Source organism: Oryctolagus cuniculus, chromosome 12 (genome assembly GCF_964237555.1).
Source record: "Oryctolagus cuniculus chromosome 12, mOryCun1.1, whole genome shotgun sequence".
Taxonomy (NCBI): domain Eukaryota; kingdom Metazoa; phylum Chordata; class Mammalia; order Lagomorpha; family Leporidae; genus Oryctolagus; species Oryctolagus cuniculus.
Genome location: NC_091443.1, coordinates 27994944 through 28018029, shown reverse-complemented (window position 1 = coordinate 28018029; position 23086 = coordinate 27994944). Strand labels below are relative to the sequence as shown.

Genomic DNA, 23086 nt, shown 5'->3' with positions numbered 1-23086 from the left:
GAAGAGAGGGGGACAGAGGAAGAGAGGGGGAGGGGAAAAGAGGGAGAAGAGGGAAGGAGGGGGGAGGGAAAGGGAGGGGGGAAGAGGGAAGGAGGGAGGAAGGGGAGGGAGAGAGATGCAGAGACAGATGAGTCTGAACTCATCTGTTATAAGGAATTTGCCCCTACAATGATAAACCTAGTCTCACAATAATGACACAATTCACTGAACGCAAAGGCCTCAAGGTGTAACTGGCGCTTAAAGATCCTACTTAAGGGTTTTGCATGGAGGATGATGTTTCTGTTGTTAACTTTGCACAGCACAAGTATCTAAAATTAAATACACAGAGACAAAGCGTAGACTGGTATGTGCTAGGGGATATGGGGGAAGTGAAATAGGTGGTTGGTGTGCAGTGGGTGTGATTTCTCAAACGAGATGAGAAGACACGAAACGGCTGCTGTACAGCATCGTGCCCAGAACTTAACAATGAAGGAGAGTAGCCCCAAGTCAACATGTTCAAAATAGGCTCTCACTGTTTCTGATCATTTTATTGTCTTCCAATGTTCCCCATTTCAGGAACCTTCTCTATCACCCACGAAGTTAGTTAAGACTAAAACACAGCAGTCTCTTCCTCCCCTTCCAACACCACAGTACTGCAAACTTGTAGCAACTTCACTTTTTAAACATTTCTTGAATTTATCCCTTTTGTCCTTTCTATTGTTCTGTTTTGTGTGATATCTCCCTAAATGAATCTTTAACGAGCCACTCTGCATTTTGCCCATTTTAACCTCTACATGGTGGCTACAGTAATTGTTTCTTTTTTCTTTTTCTTTTCTTTTCTTTTCTTTTTTTTTTTTTTTGACAGGCAGAGAGACAGTGAGAGAAAGGTCTTCCTTGTTCGTTGGTTCACCCCCCAATGGCCACTGTGGCCGGCGCACTGCACTGATCCAAAGCCAGGAGCCAGGTGCTTCTCCTGGTCTCCCATGCGGGTGCAGGGCCCAAGGACTTGGGCCATCCTCCACTGCACTCCCGGGCCACAGCAGAGAGCTGGCCTGGAAGAAGAGGGACCAGGACAGAATCCGGCACCCCGACCGGGACTAGAACCTGGGGTGCCAGCGCCGCAGGTGGAGGATTAGCCTACTGAGCCGCAGCACCGGCCTACAGTAATTGTTTCAAAATCTCACCTCCCTTCATAAGAATTTTTGATGATTGCCTACGACTTGCGTGATAACGTTTTAAGTCCTTCACATGCTTTATGAACAATACATACTACATTGCCAAAGGCAGTCCAAGTTTATGTCCGTGATACAAGTAACAAAATTGTTAGTAGCATCCCTTTCATTCACAGGGGAGGGGGATAATTCGGACAATAAATTTAATGTTCACCCTACTTACAAGACATTTTATCATCTTCCTTCTCCCTTCCTCTTAAGCTTTTTTTCCTGGACATTGCTCCTCTCACTCTCATTGCTCCAAGTTTCTGCTCTTCCCTGGCGTGTGGTACACTTCCTCCCACCGGAGTATATTTGCAAATGCCATTTTCCCTCATTTCCCCTGCCTGTGGCTGGTGCTTCTTATTTAGATCACAAGCCAAGTGTCAGATTCCCTAATTGAGGGTTCTCTGGTCATCGTTCAAATTGTTCAAACAGTTCCACTGTGCAATACCCTTTTCTTTTGTGGCACTGATCACCAGAGTAATTCTATGTTGCTGTTTGATTGTTGCAATAACTTTCTCTATTATCAGCCTTAAGGCATGTGGATCCGGCTGAAAAGCCCATGAGAGTATTTCAGGCATAAAAAGCCAAGACACACTGGGGAAAAACAACAACAACAACAACAACAACAACTAAATGAAAGATCTCCGCGGGTGAGATCCCAGTGGAAAGAACGGGTCATCAAAGAAGGAGGTACCTTTCTCTGAAGGAAGGAGAGAACTTCCACTTTGACCATGGCCTTGTCTAAATATGATCAGAGTCGGTGAACTCAGGGGACTTCCATAGCCTTGGCAGCTCATGACAAGAGCCTAGGTTGATTACTGATGCCATAAACAAGAGTGTCAATTTGTTAAGTCAACAACAGGAGTCACTGTGCACTTACTCCTCATGTAGGATCTTTGTCCTTAGTGTGCTGTACATTGAGATTTAATGCTATAACTAGTACTCAAACAGTATTTTTCACTTTATGTTTCTGTGTGGGAGCAAACTGTTGAAATCTTTACTTAATGTATGCTAAACTGATCTTCTGTATATAAAGAGAATCGAAAATGAATCTTGATGTGAATGGAAGGGGAGAGGGCGTGGGAAAGGGGAGGGTAGCGGGTGGGAGGGACGTTATGGGGGGGAAGCCATTGTAATCCATAAGCTGTACTTTGGAAATTTATATTCATTAAATAAAAGTTAAAAAAATAAAAAAAATAACTTTATTAAAAACTGAACACTGTACTAACATCATGGCAGGGCTGAGTGAATTCACTTTGTTAATCAACATTTGTTATAAATTTGCTAATCACACATTTGTTAATCATAACCGATAAAAAGTGGTGAGTAAAAAGAGAATGTTCCTGGCCGGCGCCGCGGCTCACTAGGCTAATCCTCCGCCTTGCGGCGCCGGCACACTGGGTTCTAGTCCCGGTCGGGGCGCCGGATTCTGTCCCGGTTGCCCCTCTTCCAGGCCAGCTCTCTGCTGTGGCCAGGGAGTGCAGTGGAGGTGGCCCAAGTGCTTGGGCCCTGCACCCCATGGGAGACCAGGATAAGTACCTGGCTCCTGCCATCGGATCAGCGTGGTGTGCCGGCTGCAGCAGCCATTGGTGGGTGAACCAATGGCAAAGGAAGACCTTTCTCTCTGTCTCTGTCTCTCTCACTGTCCACTCTGCCTGTCAAAAAAAAAAAAAAAAAAAAAAGAAATGAAAAAAGAACGTTCCTTTATGCACAGCTTAGTTTACAAGATCTATCACTCTAATGACTCCCTTGTGCACTCACTGAAATGCCTTTCCATTTTCTTTTCTTTTTCTTTATGTAGATCACAAAATATTCACTTTAGGCTTCCTGGAAAAGCCCAATACAAATTACTAGCAAGGCTTTTGTCCTGCAGGATAATGTTTTTACCTTACTCTCCTATCCTTTTACGAAACTATTTGGTGTGGTATCCTCTCTTTTCAAGGATGACAGCCTCCTCATTGTCATCTTATGCTGTTTTTTTTTCTTTTTTTTAAAGATTTTGTTTATTTCTTTGAGAGGTAGAGTTACAGACAGTGAGATGGAGAGACACAGAGAGAGGTCTTCCATCCACGGTTCACTCCCCTAAATGACTGTAACGGCCAGAGCTGCGCTGATCGAAAACCAGGAGCCAGGAGCTTCATCCAGGTCTTGCACGTGGGTACAGGGGCCCAAGGACTTGGGCCATTTTCCACTGCTTTCCCAGGTCACAGCAGAGAACTGGATCAGGAGTGGAGCAGCCGGGACTCAAACCAGCGCCCATAAGGAATGCCAGTGCTGCAGGCAGAGGATTAACCTACTGCGCCATGTGGCTTTTTTCTGTTTCATTATAAGTGAATTTTCACCAGCTTTCCCCAAATACTAACCTTTTTTGTTTACTCCCGACTTTTTACACTCTTCCTCTGCTCCTAAATACAGGTTGCTTGCTTCCATTCCTTTGTTCTGGCAACGTTTCCACTAGTTCACTAGACCCTAGCTTCCCTCACCGACCAAATGGGAAACCTTTCCTTTAATATTTACATCATCAACTTTCCCACTTCCACAAGAACATTTTATTAGTAATTAAATATCAGCTGTTCTTTGGAAAAAAAAAAAATCTTCTCCTGACACCCACATTTCTCTCTAGTTGCTGACTCATTTCGTCTGCCAGTAAAAATCTGCTTCAAAGCATTACCTTTATAGTCACCCTCACAAGTGAGTTAAATTAGGCTGGTGGCCAGCGCCTTGGCACAGTAGGTTAATCCTTTGCCTAAGGTGCCGGCATCACATATGGGCACTAGTTCGTGTCCTGGCTGTCCCTCTTTTTTTTTTTTTTTTTTTTTTTTTTTTTTTTTTTTGACAGGCAGAGTGGACAGTGAGAGAGAGAGACAGAGAGGAAGGTCTTCCTTTGCCGTTGGTTCACCCTCCAATGGCCGCCGCGGCCGGCACGCTGTGGCCAGCGCACCGTGCTGATCCGATGCCAGGAGCCAGGAGCCAGGTGCTTTTCCTGGTCTCCCATGGGGTGCAGGGCCCAAGCACCTGGGCCATCCTCCACTGCACTCCCTGGCCACAGCAGAGAGCTGGCCTGGAAGAGGGGCAACCGGGACAGAATCCGGCGCCCCGACCGGGACTAGAACCCAGTGTGCCAGCGCCGCTAGGCGGAGGATTAGCCTAGTGAGCCGCGGCGCCAGCCCGGCTGTCCCTCTTCTAATTCAGCTCTCTGCTATGGCTTGGGAAAGCAGTTGAAGATGGCCAAAGTGCTTGGGCCCCACACCTGTGTGGGAGACCCAGAAGAATTCCTGGCTCTTGGCTTTGGATTGGCTCAGCTGCAGCCATTGTGGCCATTTGGGGAGTGAACCATTGGATGGAAGACCTTTCTCTCTGTCTCTCCCTCACTGTTAACTCTACCTCTCGAATAAATAAATAAAATCTTTAAAAAATAAAAAATAATTAAGCCTTTATATTCACCATTGTATGGAAAATACGCTTTGCAAATTAACTTTTTTTTTTTTTTTGACAGGCAGAGTGGACAGTGAGAGAGAGAGACAGAGAGAAAGGTCTTCCTTTGCCGTTGGTTCACCCTCCAATGGCCGCCGCGGACGGCGTGCTGCGGCCAGCGCACTGCGCTGATCCGATGGCAGGAGCCAGGTGCTTCTCCTGGTCTCCCATGGGGTGCAGGGCCCAAGGACCTGGGTCATCCTCCACTGCACTCCCTGGCCACAGCAGAGAGCTGGCCTGGAAGAGGGGCAACCGGGACAGAATCTGGCGCCCCGACCTGGACTAGAACCCGGTGTGCCGGCGCCGCAAGGCAGAGGATTAGCCTAGTGAGCTGTGGCGCCGGCCAACTGATATGTTTTACAATGGTCCAATGGTGATCCCAATCATTGCCTGTCTATGCTGTGAAACCGGTCTTTCACGGACATTTTGGAACTACACGTTTGCCTGATTTTCCTTCTCTCATCAGGTCAGTGACCAGAACTCAGTCCTTAGATTTCTTATATCTGTCCTAAGCTCCTGGACAATTTTCCTTAATGTTACAGTGTGTAGTACTGTCTGCATGCTAATGACCCACCAATATATCTCTATGTAAAAACTCTTGCTTGAATCTTAGAGTGTTTAACCAAAAGCACACAGAGCCTCTTAGAAATTTCATAACTGCCTCAAAATTAAGACACTCAAAATGTAATGTCCTACTTTCTAAAGCCTGCTGGCCACACCGTATTTCTTTTTCAGTATTTGTCAGATGACCCTTATAACTTAGTCATGCCATACATTGTTTTGACTCTTCTTTACCTTTTCCTTAATATTCATTTTGGTTTCCAGTCTTGCTGACCCAAGTTTCAGAATGAATGGAAATATTGAAACTCATTTCTACCACTCGCATATGATAAAAGAGTTCACACTTCTTAACGTAACTTCTACAGCAGCTTCTTAATTGGTCTCTTGGCCCCACCTTTTTCTTTCCTCATTCTCTTCTATACAGTATCTAGAAAAATCATTTAAAAAAGCAAAAATAATAGCATATGACACTTTTGCTTGAAATATTCATCACGATCTCTTACCTCACTCAAAGAAAAGCTAAAGTTGCCATAAATGACCTATCAAACCCTAAATCATCTGCAATTTCTTGCTTGCATTCTAATGATGCCTTTTATAACTTCTTACTCATCTGTTGCAGATTCTTTGGCTTCCATTATATTTGCAACTTACATTTCTCTCACCAAATATACCACTCCACCACCGGCTTAAATACATCACCTGTCTTCTTCATTCTTCACATCTCCACTCAAATATGAAAATTTTAAGCAGAAATATGGTAACAGTTTAATAGGTTTTCATCATTCCCCTGCCTTAAAAACTTTGTTGTTTCCTTGAAAATAGTATTACACATACTATGTTTAACTTAGATTTATCACTTGTCTCTTTCCACTATGAAATTAGGTATATTTTATCTTTTTATTTTCCTTTCTGATGATGTGTTCTTCAAATTCTAAAAAAATCCTGGCACACAGAATTTAACATATTTACTACATGATGGAATGAATAAATAATCAAACCAGTGCAGAAGCTTATCTTCATTGACAGATAAAGCTGTGTTAATTGCTCCCAGGCCACCTCACAGAATTGCTCTTTATTTTCCAACAGCAGGCACGTGTTAGAAACTGGAGAGGTAGATGACTTGGCTACTAAAAGCATAGGAAAAGGCTTATGTCATTTGAATATTGCAGCACTTTTTCCCAAAGGATTAGTGAGAACTGGGATAAACTGTGAGGGCAAGACAGAAGGGAGTCAGTGGTGGATAGAACCACATAGTAAGTCATAATGAGAAACATTTCCATGTATTAGATACACGACATTTGCTTAAACTGCAGACATTGAGTGAAATCTTATTTTGAGGTATAAATGGGGAGACTTACCTTGATCTTAGTGTGTGATTTGGCACCAGCCATTTTCTGAAATAAAGTGGGAGTTCAGGATCAGGCTGACACAGAAAGCATTATGTGCTAGAATCCATGGGTAGAAGTGAGTTGCTCAACTAAAAAGTGCCAGATGTAGTTTACTTGAAAAGTTGACTCAAAACTATGGATAGAATTCAGGGTGAGAGTTCATTACATCCTCTGTATATTTGAAATATAATAGCTTATTGTAAAAATACAGGGTTCTAAGAATATGGTTGCTAAGGTTGACCCAGGAAAGTTTAATTTGGGGAATTTATAATGCCTGTTAAAATAGTTTACAGCAGTATCATGGCTTTATAAATACAGTGTCCTACTATGAATGGGACATAAGCTATGCACAGAATTTACAACTCCCTGGAGTTATCACTAGACTGTTTAGTGTTAGGAACTTAAAATGTTTATTATCCATGTGCAATTGTCTTAGAGATTGCCTAAACATCTGAGTTCTACAAGCTATATGTAATTCTTCCAAAGGGGAAAAGAACACGAAAAAGAAGACAAAAGAAGAGTCAATTATACTGCATGTGGGTTAGCATATCATAAACATGTTAACTGAAATTACAACTTAACAGAGTTTACTTAATACATTTTGCCCTTAAAACAATTCTTTTTTCTATAGAGAGAAGATAGCGTAGAAATACAAATGCATGCAGGGAGATAGGTTAGGAAGTTGTAACTTTTTCTATATGAGAGATGAGGGGTGGTTCTATAAAGATTTAATATATATGGATACAATTAGATAGCTTAGAGAGATAACAAAAAGTAAAACTGGTGGACTTGGTGCTAGTTGCATTAGGCATCATTTAGAAAAAAAGATGTTGCGGCTGGCAGGTTTCAGATTCAAGCCTTGGATGGATGGCAGTGCCATTTGCTAAGGAGAGGAGTTAATGAGGGCAGGTTTCTATGTGTGTGTGTAATTATAAATTGAGTTTTCAATCTCAGTTTCTAATATCTATAAAACATAGCATTAGAGCCAGAGGACATAAGGCTGCATATAAAGTTTTGAAATCTGGGATGTGTCTGGACTTAGGACATACATTTGAAGGTCATCTGTTTCCAATATAAAATAAAGGCAGAAGGGTCAACAAGATCTCTTATTCAAAAACTGTTAGAAAAAGATTAGAAAATGGCCCAATATCTAACACCTAAAGCTGGAGTCAATGTTTCCTGTGAGGGACAGAGAATAAACAGCTTAGGTTTCATGGATCATGTGGTTTCTGTCACAGCAGCACATTTGGCCTTTATAGTGCAAAATTGTTCACAGAAGCTACATAAATGAATGAACAAAGCTGTGTTCCAGTAAGACATATTTACAAAAAAAAAAAAAAATCAAAGAGTAACCTGAAGTTTCCTTGTTGACCATAGTTTTCTACCCTATGCTCTAGGATCCAGAATCCAAATATCAGGCAGCAGAAAACGAGCTGGGAAAGTGAAAATGAAAGTGGAAAGATACAAAAATTACACTGAGGATTTCTTGGAAAACCTGACATAAGGCACAGTCCTAAAATAAAGGGAAAATCTTTATGAATGAATGAACATCCACTTGATAGCTAATGGTTACCTATGTTAAAATCTACTTTAAAGGACTAGAAGGCCTTTTTTAGTGAGATACTATCAGAAAATTTCCCAGGTTTGGAGAAGGACAGAGACATCCTAGTACAAGAAGCTCAAAGAACCCCTAATAAACTTGACCAAAAGAGATCCTCACCATAAGCTGTACTTTGGAAATTTATATTCATTAAATAAAAGTTAAAAAAATAAATCATTAAAATGAGGTTATTATGGTTAGCCCTAAAAAAAAAAAAAAGATATAATCAAGTGTGAAGAACTGCAATGGAGTAAAAAGAGTGGAAAGGGTGCACAATTACACCAAAACACAGATCACCGTTTTTAGGAAAATTTCAAAGAACAAGGATGAAGCACATGTGGAGAGGGAAGGCTTCCTGAGAGGAGATGTCACGTGGAAATAACGTGGACAATCAGACTCTTCATTGCTGTTAAAACAATGCAGCCACAGGTTCGTCCTTGCGACTCCCTAGTTCATTTTGTTCTCTTCAAGGTGGAGGCTTTGGGACTAGGTGGCGGAACGTTTTCAGGTCACGATGTCAAGGTTCAACCAAGTTCTTTCTCAAGCTTCACTCATGCGTAAGGGTGTTAAGGCTGTTTTAGGGATTTACTTCTTGGACAAGCTCAGAACAGTCGATTTAGGCTGAACCCATGCTGTACACTAACACAACAGGGGCAAATGAATGTTACCCAATGCATGTTAGATGTTAACTTGTTAGCAAATAAGTTGTAAGCTTTTATATCCTGTCATTCAAAACCCCAGTAAAGCTTGCTTTGTAACTTTTGTGAATCTTCAGGTCTCTCCCTAATTTCTGAAATAGAGCTCCCATGAGTATGTCTGTGATGTGCTCTGTTCTCACCCTGATCTCTATGAACCTGGAAGAAATAACAGCTGCTTCACTATTTTCAACAAAAGATCACTTGCATAATAATTTTATGATTGTAATAGTTTTCTAGAAATAATTACTTTTCACAATCTCTCTTTATTCAGCCTTCATCTACTTTGTCATTCTCTTCATAAATTCCACGAATCATTGCATAGGAATATATCTACTTTTCCAACTGTCCCATGTTGAGCATTTTTTTTTTTTTTGAGAATTTTTCCCACAAATGGGTTGCTGGTGTGTTGACTACTTTATCTCCTATCTGAACACTCTTCTCTAGAGAAGAATGACTGCAGAGTTTTAAAACAGGGTCTTTCTCTTAGCCAGATTTTGACCTTACTTAGTATGCAGTCCACATCACTACTTAAAAATCTTCCAATTTAAAATGTGTATTTGAGGTGAGCTTTGTGATGCAGTGGTTTAGGCCAGTGTTGAGATGCCTGTGTCCCTTATTGGAGCTCCAGTTTGAGTCCTGGTTCATCCGCTTCTGATTCAGCATCCTACTAATGCATCCTGGGAGACAATGCATGATGGCTCAAATGCTTGGACCCCCGTTCCCAGCATGGAAGACCTGGATGGATTTCTGGGCTCCTGGCTTCAGCCTTCTTTAGGATTTTCTGTTGTTGATATTTGAGGAGTGAAACAGCAGAGGTAAGCTATCTCCCTGCCTCACAAGCGGATGAAAATAATAAGTAAACATTTTTAATGGTACATTTGTCACACAAATCTAAAAATCTGCCAAATTTCTTTGGTTTATTTAAAAGAGTTATTTTATTTATTTTGAAAGTCAGGGTTACAGATAAAGAGGGAGAGACAGAGATCTTTCATCTGCTGGTTCGCTCCTCTGATGGCTGCGATGGCCAGCACTGAGCAAGACCAAATCTATGAAACTTGAGCTTCATCTGGGTCTCTCACACGGGTGCAGGGGCCCAAACACTACTTGGGCCATCTTCTCCTGCTTTCTCAGGCCATTAGCAGGGAGCTTTATGAGAAGTGGAGCAGCTGGAACTTGAATTGGTGCCCATACAGTATGCCAGCAAAACAGGCAGTGGCTTCACCCGCTATGCCACAATGCTGGCCCTGCTTCTATTACAATCTGAGTTATTTGAAGAATTAATGGAACTTTTTAAAAGTTCCTCAAACCCTTCCAGGTTGTATATTTAAGTAAATTGCTTTCCACCTTGCTTACATTGCAGTTAAATATGATGTCATGACCTTGGGCACCTAAAACATACCCAGCTTAGTTTATAAACATGACTTTATTCTAGCTATAGATATGGAAGAATACTGAGTCCTAATTTATTTAATATCTACACTGATATTGTAGGCAAATTTATACTGATAAACACAACCTCAAAAATTGTCTTTATGTCTGACCTAATGCCATTATCTCATTAATAATGCTCTATAAACCCTAAGTGCATAATTATATAATTCTATTTTCATTGTTAGAAAATTATACTGTATATGTCAACAGTACTTTATATCAGGTAAATAAAAATTGATTATACCATGCAAGTTGGGAAGAAGAAATAAATAAATTTTGATACCAGACTCAAAATTAAGAGTAAGATAACAATATGTTCTTAGTAAAAGGAATATATACAGAAAAGGAAGTATGGTCCCAACCTTCTTTATTTCCTCAACTGGTTTGAGAAGAAAAAAAATCAAGGAGTTAAAGGCATTTGTTTTGGAAAATGCTGGGATTCTACTGATTAAAGCTCTGGGAAGGAAAGACTACCCTCAAAGTCATTTTTCCCCTTAGTATCTCCAGGATAAGGGTGATAGCAGAGGGTGCCATGCTTTGGGTGTTACGTATCCCAAAATGCCTGCACATTATGGCTTGTTCCCGAGGGTGATGCTGTTGAGTGGTGATGGAAACTTCAGGAGCAAAGGCCCAGTGAGAGGTCCTTAGCTCACTGGCAATGTGTCCCAAAAGACAGTTCTCATGTGTTCTCATTGTTGGAAATCCTGACGGGGGCCCACCTGGCCCCCTCTTTCTTGGCTTACTTTGGAACTTTTCTGGGCCCCTCTCCAGAACCAAAGCCTGGACCATGCTCTTCAGAAGTTCACCTACAAAACTGTGACTAAAGAATCCTCTTTTACAGGCTAAGTAGTGTATCTGGTATTTTGTTACCATAGAGAAATGTGGGGGGTGTGCCCAGGAGCCTGAGCAAAGAAATTAACATTAACTAATGTTCTGACCAGAAGTGACTCACATGTGGGGGAGGAGTCTAATTAAAAAATCCTGGTATCAGAATGCACTCAGATCAATCAAATAAGAATTTCTGCATGAGAGATACAAAAATTGGTATATTCTGAAAATGTCCAGGTATTCCTGAAATGGGACTAAGATTGTTTATCAAAAAATAGAGAATGAGGCAAAGAAATATTAGTATATGCATCAGTTAGAAAGGAATTTGATACTGTCTGTTATTGCATGTTCTCATGACAAGTTTTAATGCACATTAAGAAAAATTAATCCTCAGAAAATACTCACCTGATGCACATAAATAAGGCCAATGAAATTTACTAGAATTTATTGCTTTTAACATGAAAGATCTGATAGGTCAATAACTAATCTGACAACTGGGCCAAACCAAATAAATTCAAGAACTATTGTTTCATTATTGGTCTCTGTGTATTTGTGTGTGTGTGTGTGTATACACACACACAAATATATATATGCACACATATCATGTTATATTTTCTATACCATATTTATGATATTATGTATTATATGTTATATATAAATTATATAATTATATATTAAGTTCTACATATGAGTGAACTTTTGTTACTATAAATATTGCAAATATAAGAGAAATTATACATTTTTATTTGGGTCTGATTGATTTAACTTATCATAATGTCATCTGGATCAATCTCTAATGTGGCAAATGGCAGAATTTATTTGTTTTTTAAGGTCGAATAATATTCTATCATGCTTATATCCTACATTTCATTTATCCATTCATCTATTGATAGACATTTAAGTTGTTTCCATATGTTGGCTATTTTAAGTAATGCTGCAATGAATATGGAAATGCAGATATCTTTAGGAGGTGGTGATAATGACACTGGTTTTTCATGGGTGGGAGAAGGGGAAGAAGAAATGGCGTATAGGCCAAAGGCTATAAAATAGCAGATACGTAGGATGACTAAGTTGACAGATTTTAAATTTTAAAAAAATTGTGTTACAGAATAGACATTAGCAAAACAAGTAGCTTTCAGTTTCACTTGCTACAAGAATGTAACAATGTGAGATGGCATCTTAATCCTCTTCATTAAAGTGATCATTTTTCTATCTCTATGTATCCCATAACAAAATGTTGCCAACTCCAAGTATTCACAATAACACTTATTTTAAAAAGGGATTAAGGGGCCAGAGTTGTGGCCCAGTAGGTCAAGCTGCTGCCTCATATCAGAGGGATGGTTCAAGTCTGGGCACCTCCACTTGTTATCTAGCTCCCTGCAAGTAAGCCAGGATGACGGCCCAGGATACTGGGACCCCGTCACTCAAGTGGAAGACCCAGATGTTGTTTCTGGATTCTGGCGTCCACCAGAACAGCACGGTCATTGTGACCATTTGAGGAGTTAAAGGACAGATGGAGATGTCTTTTTCTGTCTCTCCCTCTATCTGTCCCTCTGCCTTTCAAATAAATCTTTTCAAAAAAAAAAAAAAAAAAAAAGAGAGAGAGAGATTAAGAAGATTTAGCTAATATTAAATAAAAACTAAAGGTCATTACATGCACTTATATCTAGGTATTTATCTTCCTTTAAATTATTCTTGTTTGAATACTGAATATTGCTTATATGACTCTAAAATACTAATTAATGTTTTTATTTAACTATTTACATAAAAATCAAAGCATTTAAAATGGAAGGCATTCGAGTAACTTTTTTTTGAAGCTGCTATCTGTTCAAGACTTATTTGAAAGAGGTCATAACCAAGACCTTGAGCCAGATTTTTCCAAGGTTTCTTAAAATGGATTTTATAGTTCACATGGATCAGACTATTACTGATTTTTATATTAAAGTGAAGATTCATGACCTGTGCCCCAGATATACAGAATCATCTCTGAGTGAGAGGATCTATAACTTACATTTTATCACAAGGTAGTTTTCAGCACACACACTAGAATCTTAGTGTAATTGCCTTCGTTCCCTCTAACACAGAACTCCAGATTCACTTCCAATACTAGGATTTAATGTTTATATGCCACAGTAGGCCAGGAGAGGGCAGCAGAAAGCTGGAATTTATGAGGAAGAAGGGAGGACTTGAGGGACCTTGGAAGTCACGTAGAATTTGAAAGAAAGTACATCAAGAAAATGGATCAGCATTTGTAAATGCAATTAAGAAGACAGACTGTTGGTCCAGTCTGTGTTAGGTCCTTCAGGAAATCTTAAGGAGGTGGAAGAGTTAATTCAAAAGCATTTGTCCATGTGGAAAGAAAGTCAACTGGAAAACTTCCTAAGAAACACAATATAAGGCACAACTAGGCCCAGAATTAGGAAGAGCAGCATCAGGGAAAAAGGCGTGTGAACGAGAAAGAGACAGCCACCAGCCTGGCAAGCTAACGGAGATGACCGCAGAAACAAATCCATTTACTTCTGAGTTCTTAAAAAAAGATTCTGTATTAAACTTAAAGGGATTTTAGTCCGAGTTCTGATTTTAACACCTCTAATGGTAAAGACCTAAGTAACAACATCTTAAAGTATAGATTTGAAAAATTAGTTGCAAGGCCTTTAGCTGTGGTTAATTTCAAGCTATTTCTTGGTGATTCCCTGATTTTTGACAGTTCCTTCATTCAACTTCTGCTTGGCAACTTACCGTATTTTTGATTAACCAGTATCTTTAAGCTAAAAATTCAAATTACCATTCCTTAATTTACTTGTTTTATTCTTAATGTATTTTCCCATTCTATTTACCCAGTGCACAAATGGCAATTTCTTTTTAAGGATGGTACAATTTTTTATTATTTGAAAGGCAAAGTCATTGAGAAAGAGGGAAAGACACACAGAGATCTTCCATCCCCTGGTTCACTCCCTAAATGACCACAATGGCCAGGGATGGGCCAGGCTGGGAGCCAGGAGCTTCATCTGGGTCTCCAATGTGGATGAAGGGGCCCAAGTATTTGAGCCATCTTCTGCATCCCCAGGCATATTAATAGGGAGTTGCCAGGAAAAGAGCAGCAAGGATTCAAACTGGCACTCATAAGGGATGCTGGCATTGCAGGTAGCAGCCTAACCCACTATGCCATAATGCAGGCCCCGAGTACAGATCTCCTAGATGCCTATAATAGTTTGTCAGCACGGAAATATTCTCCCAGGAATAGCAACAACTCAAGTGAAATTTTGGTAATTTTCCTTTATTAGCAGGGTAGTAAATTCCTTACCTCACCTACCCCCAGCCTTGTACCAATATTTGTTTTTCGTATTTGCTCTTGCTAAAGGGCAATGATTTGCTAGATTTGCCTCAGCATCTTGTCAGTTATGACTTACGCTGTCATATTTTATACCAATATTTGATATTAGATATAGTAAATGAATACTACTTATTATCCCGTGTTCATATACTCAATTCATTGAAGTTAATGAGAGAGGTTTTACCCTGGTATGTTGCCAAGAGGAAAAATCAAGAGTGAAGAGTGGTGTGCACTCAGAAAGAAGAATGACTGCTCATCCAATAAGCTTTAATTATAAATAGAACGAGGAAAGGGCCTCAGAAATCTTTGACCAGTGTTTTTATACAGTCATAATATATAATATGTTTAATATATAATACCTGTTTTCAGAAATGCTTTATGAAGAAATTTTTATGTAAAGACAGACATTACTTTTAAAGAGTAGCCAATATAATGAATTGTAAATATTCTTCTTTGAATGTAGTAAGAAAAGAAAACACAAGCCAATTATGATTTGGTTTGCTTTTCAGAAGGTATTGACAAGTGAAATATTTATATATAGGTTGAGAAATGTGCTTTACATAATAACAAATAACCAAGGAGTTGGTATAGTTTAAAATACAAACAGAAGGTAGTACAGAGATAAAAAGCTATTCCATGAAAGATAAACAGTTGAGAAACTTCTAAAAGGCCCTCCACACTACGTGTGTGGGGTCCTTAAAAGAAAAAAAAAGCTAAGGTTTATTGGACTGAATAATTCTAAATGAAGAATTTAGAAGAATATAGGAAGGCAGATGCAAACTGCATCAACTGAAGAGCGAAAAGCCCTGACCAAAGTGTCCTGTAATCACAGTTCAAACACACACTGACCAAAGGACACACGGTGAGCAAAGGAGTCCGAAGGCTCATAGTCAACAAGTTTTCAATGCATTTCCATTTCCTTAAGACATAGGAAACCAAACAAGAAAACAGAGAGCTACACAAATCAGCCACATTATGCTTTTGGAAAAGCTATCAAAATAATTATTCTCAAAAAATAAAAATGTAATAATCATTCTCAAATGTAATGGTAATACTACTGAAAATGATAAAATGATGTTGGTAATTCTATGGACCTTGTTGCCACGGGCAGTACAGTTTTAGCAAACAGATCATTTAATGTAGCTATGGTTTTAGGAACAAAAATTGTTTCACAAGGATGCTGTTTACGAAGTTGATACACTTGTGTATTGCATGAAGGGAGGAACAGACAATACTGCAATGTGGGTAGATAAACATTACATAGCGTATGGCGATCCCAATCCATCCATCCATCCATCCATCCATCCATCCATCCATCCATATTTTTTATGGAACTCATACCCATTACAGATAAAGCCACTGGTCAGGGCCAAAATCAGGCTTGGCTCCTCTGGGGATTTTTAATTAAGGAAGACCATAGGATGTAAGTGATAGATTCCAGGCTACAGGACAGAGAAAGCCACCTACAAGAAAATACTCATCTGAATTTCAAACTTTCCTTTAAGGCTATATCCACTCTCATGGTGCTTTGGAAGCCATATTACTCAAACAAAAACAACAGAGTACCAAAAATGTTTTTCTGTTTCAGATCAGCTTTTTAACAGAGTGAAAGATTTATGTAAAGAAATAAAGAACCCACTGCTCACTAGAGCACCCACAGTCAGGCTGATTGACATTCCAGTGTCAGCCAAACATACCAGGATTGTATCTAAGAGTCAGGTCCACTTGCCAGGGCCTCAATTCATGAAAGGGTCTCAAGTTCAATGCTCACATTCTTAGCTTGATGAGAAAACTAGACTCTCCGCTTGGCTTTCCAGTGGGTATCTACTTTTTAACATCACTGCTAATGTGCCTCTGCAATGCAGCAAACATTTTAGAAAACAGATTTATTTAAGGGCTCAACTCTCATTCCTCCCTTCTCATTAAATTCTTATTCCTCTATTTGCTGCATCTTTTTTTAGCTCTCTTAGTGAACCAAAAACTACTCCTTCTCTGCTTCTCTATAGTAATTTTGGCCAGACAAAATTGTGAATTCTTCATTTCCTGCCTATGGCCCAAATTCAGCAAATGTGCCGAGGGTAAAGGGTACAAAATTATCTCAGAGCCTGTGCTGTGGTGTAGTAGGCTAAGTCACGCCTGTGGTGCTGGTATCCTATGTTGGTGCCATTTGTATCCTGTCTATTCTTCCAGGTCTGATTATGGCTTGGAAATACAGTGGAAGATGGCCCAAATTCTTCGGCTCCTGCACTAATGTGGGAGACCCCGAAGAAGCTCCTGACTCCTGGTTCTGGAATGGCCCAGCTCTGGCTGTTGCAGCCATTTGGGAAGTGAACCAGCAGATGGAAGACCTTTCTCTCTGTGTCCCCCTCTCTCTGTAACTCTGCCTCTCAAAATAAAATCTTTTTTTTTTTTTTTTTTTTGACAGGCAGAGTGGACAGTGAGAGAGAGAGACAGAGAGAAAGGTCTTCCTTTGCCGTTGGTTCACCCTCCAATGGCCACCACCGCCGGCGTGCTGTGGCCAATGTACCACGCTGATCCAAAGGCAGGAGCCAGGTGTTTATCCTGGTCTCCCATGCGGGTGCAGGTCCCAAGCACTTGGGTCATCCTCCACTGCACTCCCTGGCCACAGCAGAGAGCTGGCCTGGAAGAGGGGCAACCGGGACAGAATCTGGCACCCCAACTGGGACTAGAACCCGGTGTGCCGGCGCCTCAAGGCTGAGGATTAGCCTATTGAGCTGCAGCACTGGCCAAAATAAAATCTTAAAAACAACAAAGAAAGAAAATTCTCTCTCCTCTCCTCTCTGGGGAATCTTGTCTCCTATACTGCAGGTTGATTCTTTGCTCTCCATAGACACACATTTGTGTATTTTTTTCATTTTCATTTTTCTCAAAGTGAATAAAATGGCTGTCACTGGTTGGTTACATTTTAGTTGGAGTATTTTGCATAAACAACAGCCAAACATCAAACTTTTTCCTGTACTGATTCATAAAGTCATCTTATAGACAGAAAGGCTGTTATACTTTGATTTTCTGGTTGGCTACCTAAGGATTCTATTTTCATTTTGTCACTCAAAAATTATCCGTTTTCCTTTCTGTTTTCCCATCAGTCCCTGCCCCACCACCAGCAACTACTAACATCTACGTCACATGCGCTCAATATACAGTTTGAGGTCTAACTCTGCATATTTTAGAAGTTTTGCTTTTGCATCTTCTTCATTTTTGTCAATTTTTTTTTAGAATTTTTAAAAATTTTTTCTTTATTTTTTATTTAGTAAATATAAATTTTCAAAGTACAGTTAATGGATTACAATGGCTTCCCCCCCCCATAATTTCCCTCGCACTCACACCCCTCCTATCTCCCGCTCCCTCACCCCTTCCATTCACATCAAGATTCATTTTCAATTCTCTTTATATACAGAAGATCGATTCAGTATATATTAAGTAAAGATTTCATCAGTTTGCACCCACACAGAAACACAAAGTGTAAAATACTGTTTGAGTACTAGTTATAGCATTACTTCACATTGGACAACACACTAAGGACAGATCCCACATGAGAAGTAAGTACACAGTGACTCCTGTTGTTGACTTAACAAATTGACACTCTTGTTTATGGTCTCAGTAATCTCCCTAGACTCTAGTCATGAGTTGCCAAGGCTATGGAAGCCTTTTGATTTCGCTGACTTGGATCTTATTCCGACAGGGTCATAGTCAAAGTGGAAGTTCTCTCCTCCCTTCAGAGAAAGGTACTTCCTTCTTTGCTGACCCGTTCTTTCCATTGGGATCTCACTGGCAGAGATCTTCCATTTAGTTTTTTTTTTTTTTTTTTTTTTTTTTTTTTTTTTTTTTTCCAGAGTGTCTTGGCTTTCCATGCCTAAAATACTCTCGTGGGCTCTTCAGCCAGATCCAAATGCCTTAAGGACTGATTCTTAGGCCAGAGTGCTATTTAGGACATCTGCCATTCTATGAGTCTATTGTGTATCCCGCTTCCCATGATGGATCGGTCTCTCCCTTTTTGATTCTATCAGCTAGTATTAGCAAACACTAGACTTGTTTGTGTGATCCCTTTGCTCTTAGACCTATCAGTATGATCAATTGTGAACTGAAATTGATCATTTGGACTAGTGAGATGGCATTGGTACATGCCACCTTGATGGGATTGTATTGGAATCCCCTGGCATGATTCTAACTCCACCATTTGGGGCAAGTCTGATTGACCATGTTCCAAATTGTACATATCCTCCCTCTCTTATTCCCACTCTTATATTTGTCAATTTTTAAAGATAAACTTGTTTAATTTTGAATTTTTCTAATTCTATATATCAGCCCTCTGCTTTCTTATCTTTTGTATTTCTCTGTTTCTTTATTTTGAATTTTGGCAAGAATTTCTCAAATGTTTTCTAAGTGAACTTGCAGTTACAGTTTTTAATCATTTTTTTCAATGAAATACTTGCTTGTCAAATACATGCATATTTTAATATTAACAGCTTTTCCTAGACTTTTATCTTGTTGCCAAGAATTTATTACAGTTTTCAAAAAGTTGTTCTGGTCTCTTCTCAGGATCTTCCATTGAAACATTAGGAAATGGTTTATTTTTCCATGTCCTTCAGTATGTTTTTGTTGATGAAATATTGGGATATTTTTTCCTCTACTTATTCTATAATGAGAAGATGTTTTCCCAGACCAGGTATTTGACAATTAAACAGAAAATTTGTATTGCTAATTTTCCATTTGAAAGTTATATAAAAACCTTTAATACAGACCAAAAAGGAGTGTGGAGTGAAACCTCAAAGTCCAATCCAATGTCCTGTATACTGCAAGTATTCAACCAATATAGTGTTACTGGATCAAAATGGGGTTTTTCCTCAACCTCTATTCCTGATTCTAACATTGTAAACCAGAGGGATATACAAACTTGAGTTATTACCATAAATGATACTCAATGCTCTTTCTTTTTTGTCCTATACTGAACAATCAATTTTTGTGAACTAAAAGACTCCACACAGAATATTCTACTAATCAAAATCCCCTTTTGTCCAGCCACCCATTATCAGCCAGCCATACCCTTTCAATCTGGTGTTGAGCTGTGTGCCAGGAATGCCTATCTATACATAGCTATGGAAGGGGTAATATGGATGACATAAAATAACCATTGTTAGGTAAAATAGGGCATTCTTAGTTTTTCTGTCTAGCTTTATAGATGTCCTATAACAGGTCCTCTGAGCAAAGATGCAAACAAAAGCAAAGGAAACACAATTTTGCATTTCTTTTATCTGGCAGGTTGAATTTTAAGGTGGAAGCGATTAGATCATAACATTTCATTAAATTACATTGTTCTTACTGTTGTTTTGTCTTCCCCTAAATGGAAGGAGAATATGAATATTTTTCATCTTTTCATACTCAGGGACATTTTAATGAAAATAATTCAGAAAATACTATCTATTATTTTAAACTACATGACACTTTCATAATTTTACAACAAAACACATAAATTTTTTATTCTTAATGTGTTACTCTTAGAAAGGCTATTTCAGAACTCTTTATAGGAGAGCAACCACTTGAGAAGTTAAATGTTTTATGTTTCTCAGCTCTAGACTCACTTTCTGGGAGGGGGCATTTATTCACTTGTTAATTACATTGCATGTCATCCTCTACTAGAGAAAATTCCTTGAGTTAACTATTTTTGGTTCAACAATGTATTTACAGCATTTAAATTTTGAATATGGGAATACAGTTCAACAAATCATGTATTCCTCATTTTTTCTTTCAGATCTATAAAGTTACAAATTCCACTAGAATAGTTCAGCACTAAGGAGACATCTTTAATCTGACAGTCAAAACTCACTGAGGAGATTGCATTTACTTTTCCCAGAGAGAAACCTACTTGGGGATTTAGTAAGAGGAAAAGAATTTATTTTCAGTTTCCTTGGATTACAATAGACTTTGGGGGCACAAATGGTAGATGGAGCCAGGTGAGACAAGAATGGTTGGTTCCATCATTAGTTAAAATAAGTTCTCATTCTTCTTGGAGGCTTTACTGAAGGTTTTAAGCATCAAATTCTATGAAAAGTTAAAGTGAGCACCAGACAAATGCCCACACAGGACCATATGGATATAGGAAAGAAACACCAGCAATTCCAATCACCAAGAAGTAAGGATTAGCATGTTTCCCTTGTTCTTGGTTGATAGCACTAAGCTTTATGTTGTTTTATGAAATAAAGGAAAACTGACTCCTTTAGCTATATCCCAACAGTTTGACAATTAGAATATCTTAGTTTTTTATTATTTATTTTTCTGAATTGTGACTCTGGGTATTAAACTTGGGAGGTGGCTGCTGTATTTATTTTCTTGGGCAAGTTTTCCAGAGTTGAAATTATTCACTAAAATGAATGAACTGTTTTCAGGGTCTTCAGTCATATTGTCAAATAGTTTTCAAAAACATTACCCAAGGTTCACTACAATAAATGGCATATAATATGTATTTAAACACAATTTGTCTCTCTGGAGGTTTAAACTGTGAAAATCATCATTCTTCATATATTTTTATGTTTGTGTGAAAGTTAAATAGCTAAGAAAGACAGTAAAGATGATAAAAAGATCATAAGAAAGGCAACATGTCTAGATTTTATGGCTGATTTAGCAATGTTTTTCTAATTTGCTTTGATACACTATATTTCTAAATGTTTCCAAAAATAAATTTATTTTATGTATGATTTTTATATTCTCTCCATCAAATATTAAAATACTATTGCTTGTGTTGATTGTAAACCTGATGTTTTGCCAATATAGTCATAGATTCTGTAACAATTAAATTTGTGGAATTTTGTTTCTGATCTGCTGCCTTAAATGAATGCTTGTAGTATAAATTTGTCTATACATGCTATGTGTTTATTGCTCACTGACATGTCCATGTGACAGAAACTTTTAAAAAGTCATCTTAAAACAAAAGCTAAAATATGATATACTAGATATGAAGTATATTTTAAGCATATTTTAAGTTTTAATATATACTTTTGAAACTTGCATTACAGTTTATATATAATTCCACATAAAATGCTTGTAGATTTAATTATGATAAGTTGTTCAGAGAAAGAATTGACAACTTTAAAAATGATCCACTTATCAATTATGAGAATTTCTTGTTAAATGGTCTCCATTGAATGTTATTGATATATACAATTTATTTTCTCTGACTTTCTGTTGGTTACATTAGTGAATAGTGTAGGTTTTATACTTTTTAACCTTTTTTGACCCTTTTATATTATTAATACCAAAATTTAAAATGTGTTGATTATATAAATCTTTTAATTTAGAAATCTGGTTAATTTGGAAATTAAATATGTTATGCGATTTTGATGCCATACACTTGGATTAATCATTTTGTCACATAAACTGTGAATAAAAGACACCTTTTTCACTTATTTTAAATCATAGGTATATAGTAAGATTGTAGAATCTGAAATTGAAGACTTGAAGGTAGGTTTTACTGGGGCAAAGACCACTAGCCTCACTCACCCATAGCCTTGATGATTGATTCAACAGAACTTAACTGATGGCATATAAAGTTGATCATATTTTTCCATATTAGCACCACTACACTTTGCAAAATAAAATCATGATTTTCTACTTTCTCTTCCTTAACTTAGTTTCATGCCTAACTAGAAAGAGGCAAATAATTTTATTCTAAATGTAGCCATATTCATGCCAAAATTTTGAAAAAAATGTAATTTTCATAGTCCCTTCTTATCTCAATCATTTCATGAAAGGTAATCTTCTTATAAACTCATCAGAGATCTGAAAATAAGATGATTAAAATGATCTGAAAGTATTTCTTTGCCATCTGGGAGTGTGCATATCGGTACAGCCACTACTGACATACTGATGAAAGAAATTTTTTAAAGTTATTTTTATTTGAGAAAGTGGGGGTGGATAGTTCTGGATGGATGTGAGAGAGAAGAGAAGGGAGAATGTGTACACAGAATAATCACAGAGGCTAGGACAAAGGTGGGGAGTCAAGTGGAACATATTTTTATTTTTAAAACTTATGTTTCTTTATTTTACTTATGTGAAAGGCCAAGAGACAGAAAAACAGAAATCTCACTGTTAGGGAACCATTCATGGAGAAAGTAATTGTAGCGCCGTTTGAAACAAAGTAACTGTAGCGCCCTTTGAAAGAAAGTAACTCTGCAGTCGCAGTCAGTAGGGTGCAGCTTGAAGGAAGAGTAGAGTAGTAGCCACCCTAGCTGGTAAGATTTGAAAACGGAGGGCCTAACCACAAACTGTGGTTGCCATGATGATGGGATCCTGGGGGGTCAGAATGTGGGCGGGGCTAGCATCTAGAGACTGTATATAAGGTGACCCTCAGACGCTGTACACCAGAGGTTGCTCAGCCTCTCTCTCCGGTCCTTAGTGCCTAGTGCCCGCAGGAGTAGGCTTGAGCGATCTCTCCTCCTAGTCGCCTAGAGTATCAATAAAGTGCGTTTAGCTTGACCTTCCTCAGTCTCCTCGACTCTTCCTTCGCAGTAACCCGGCCAGTTCCCAAAGTGGGAGATCCCGACACTCGATTCACTGCTTTA

At 38.7% G+C, this 23086-nt stretch overlaps 1 long non-coding RNA gene across 7 annotated transcripts in view; it reads right to left on the bottom strand.

The window, feature by feature from the left end:
* The window catches only part of LOC103351248 (uncharacterized), a 406717-nt gene that overhangs the window by 184667 nt on the left and 198964 nt on the right, over positions 1-23086 (bottom strand). For 3 of the 7 annotated variants that reach the window (XR_011380454.1, XR_011380453.1, XR_011380455.1), the window contains exon 9: positions 6590-6752. This is a non-coding gene — a long non-coding RNA (uncharacterized lncRNA). Of the gene's footprint in view, positions 6753-23086 lie in introns of all 7 variants that reach the window. The other 4 variants (XR_011380449.1, XR_011380451.1, XR_011380452.1 and 1 more) reach the window with 4 other exon arrangements.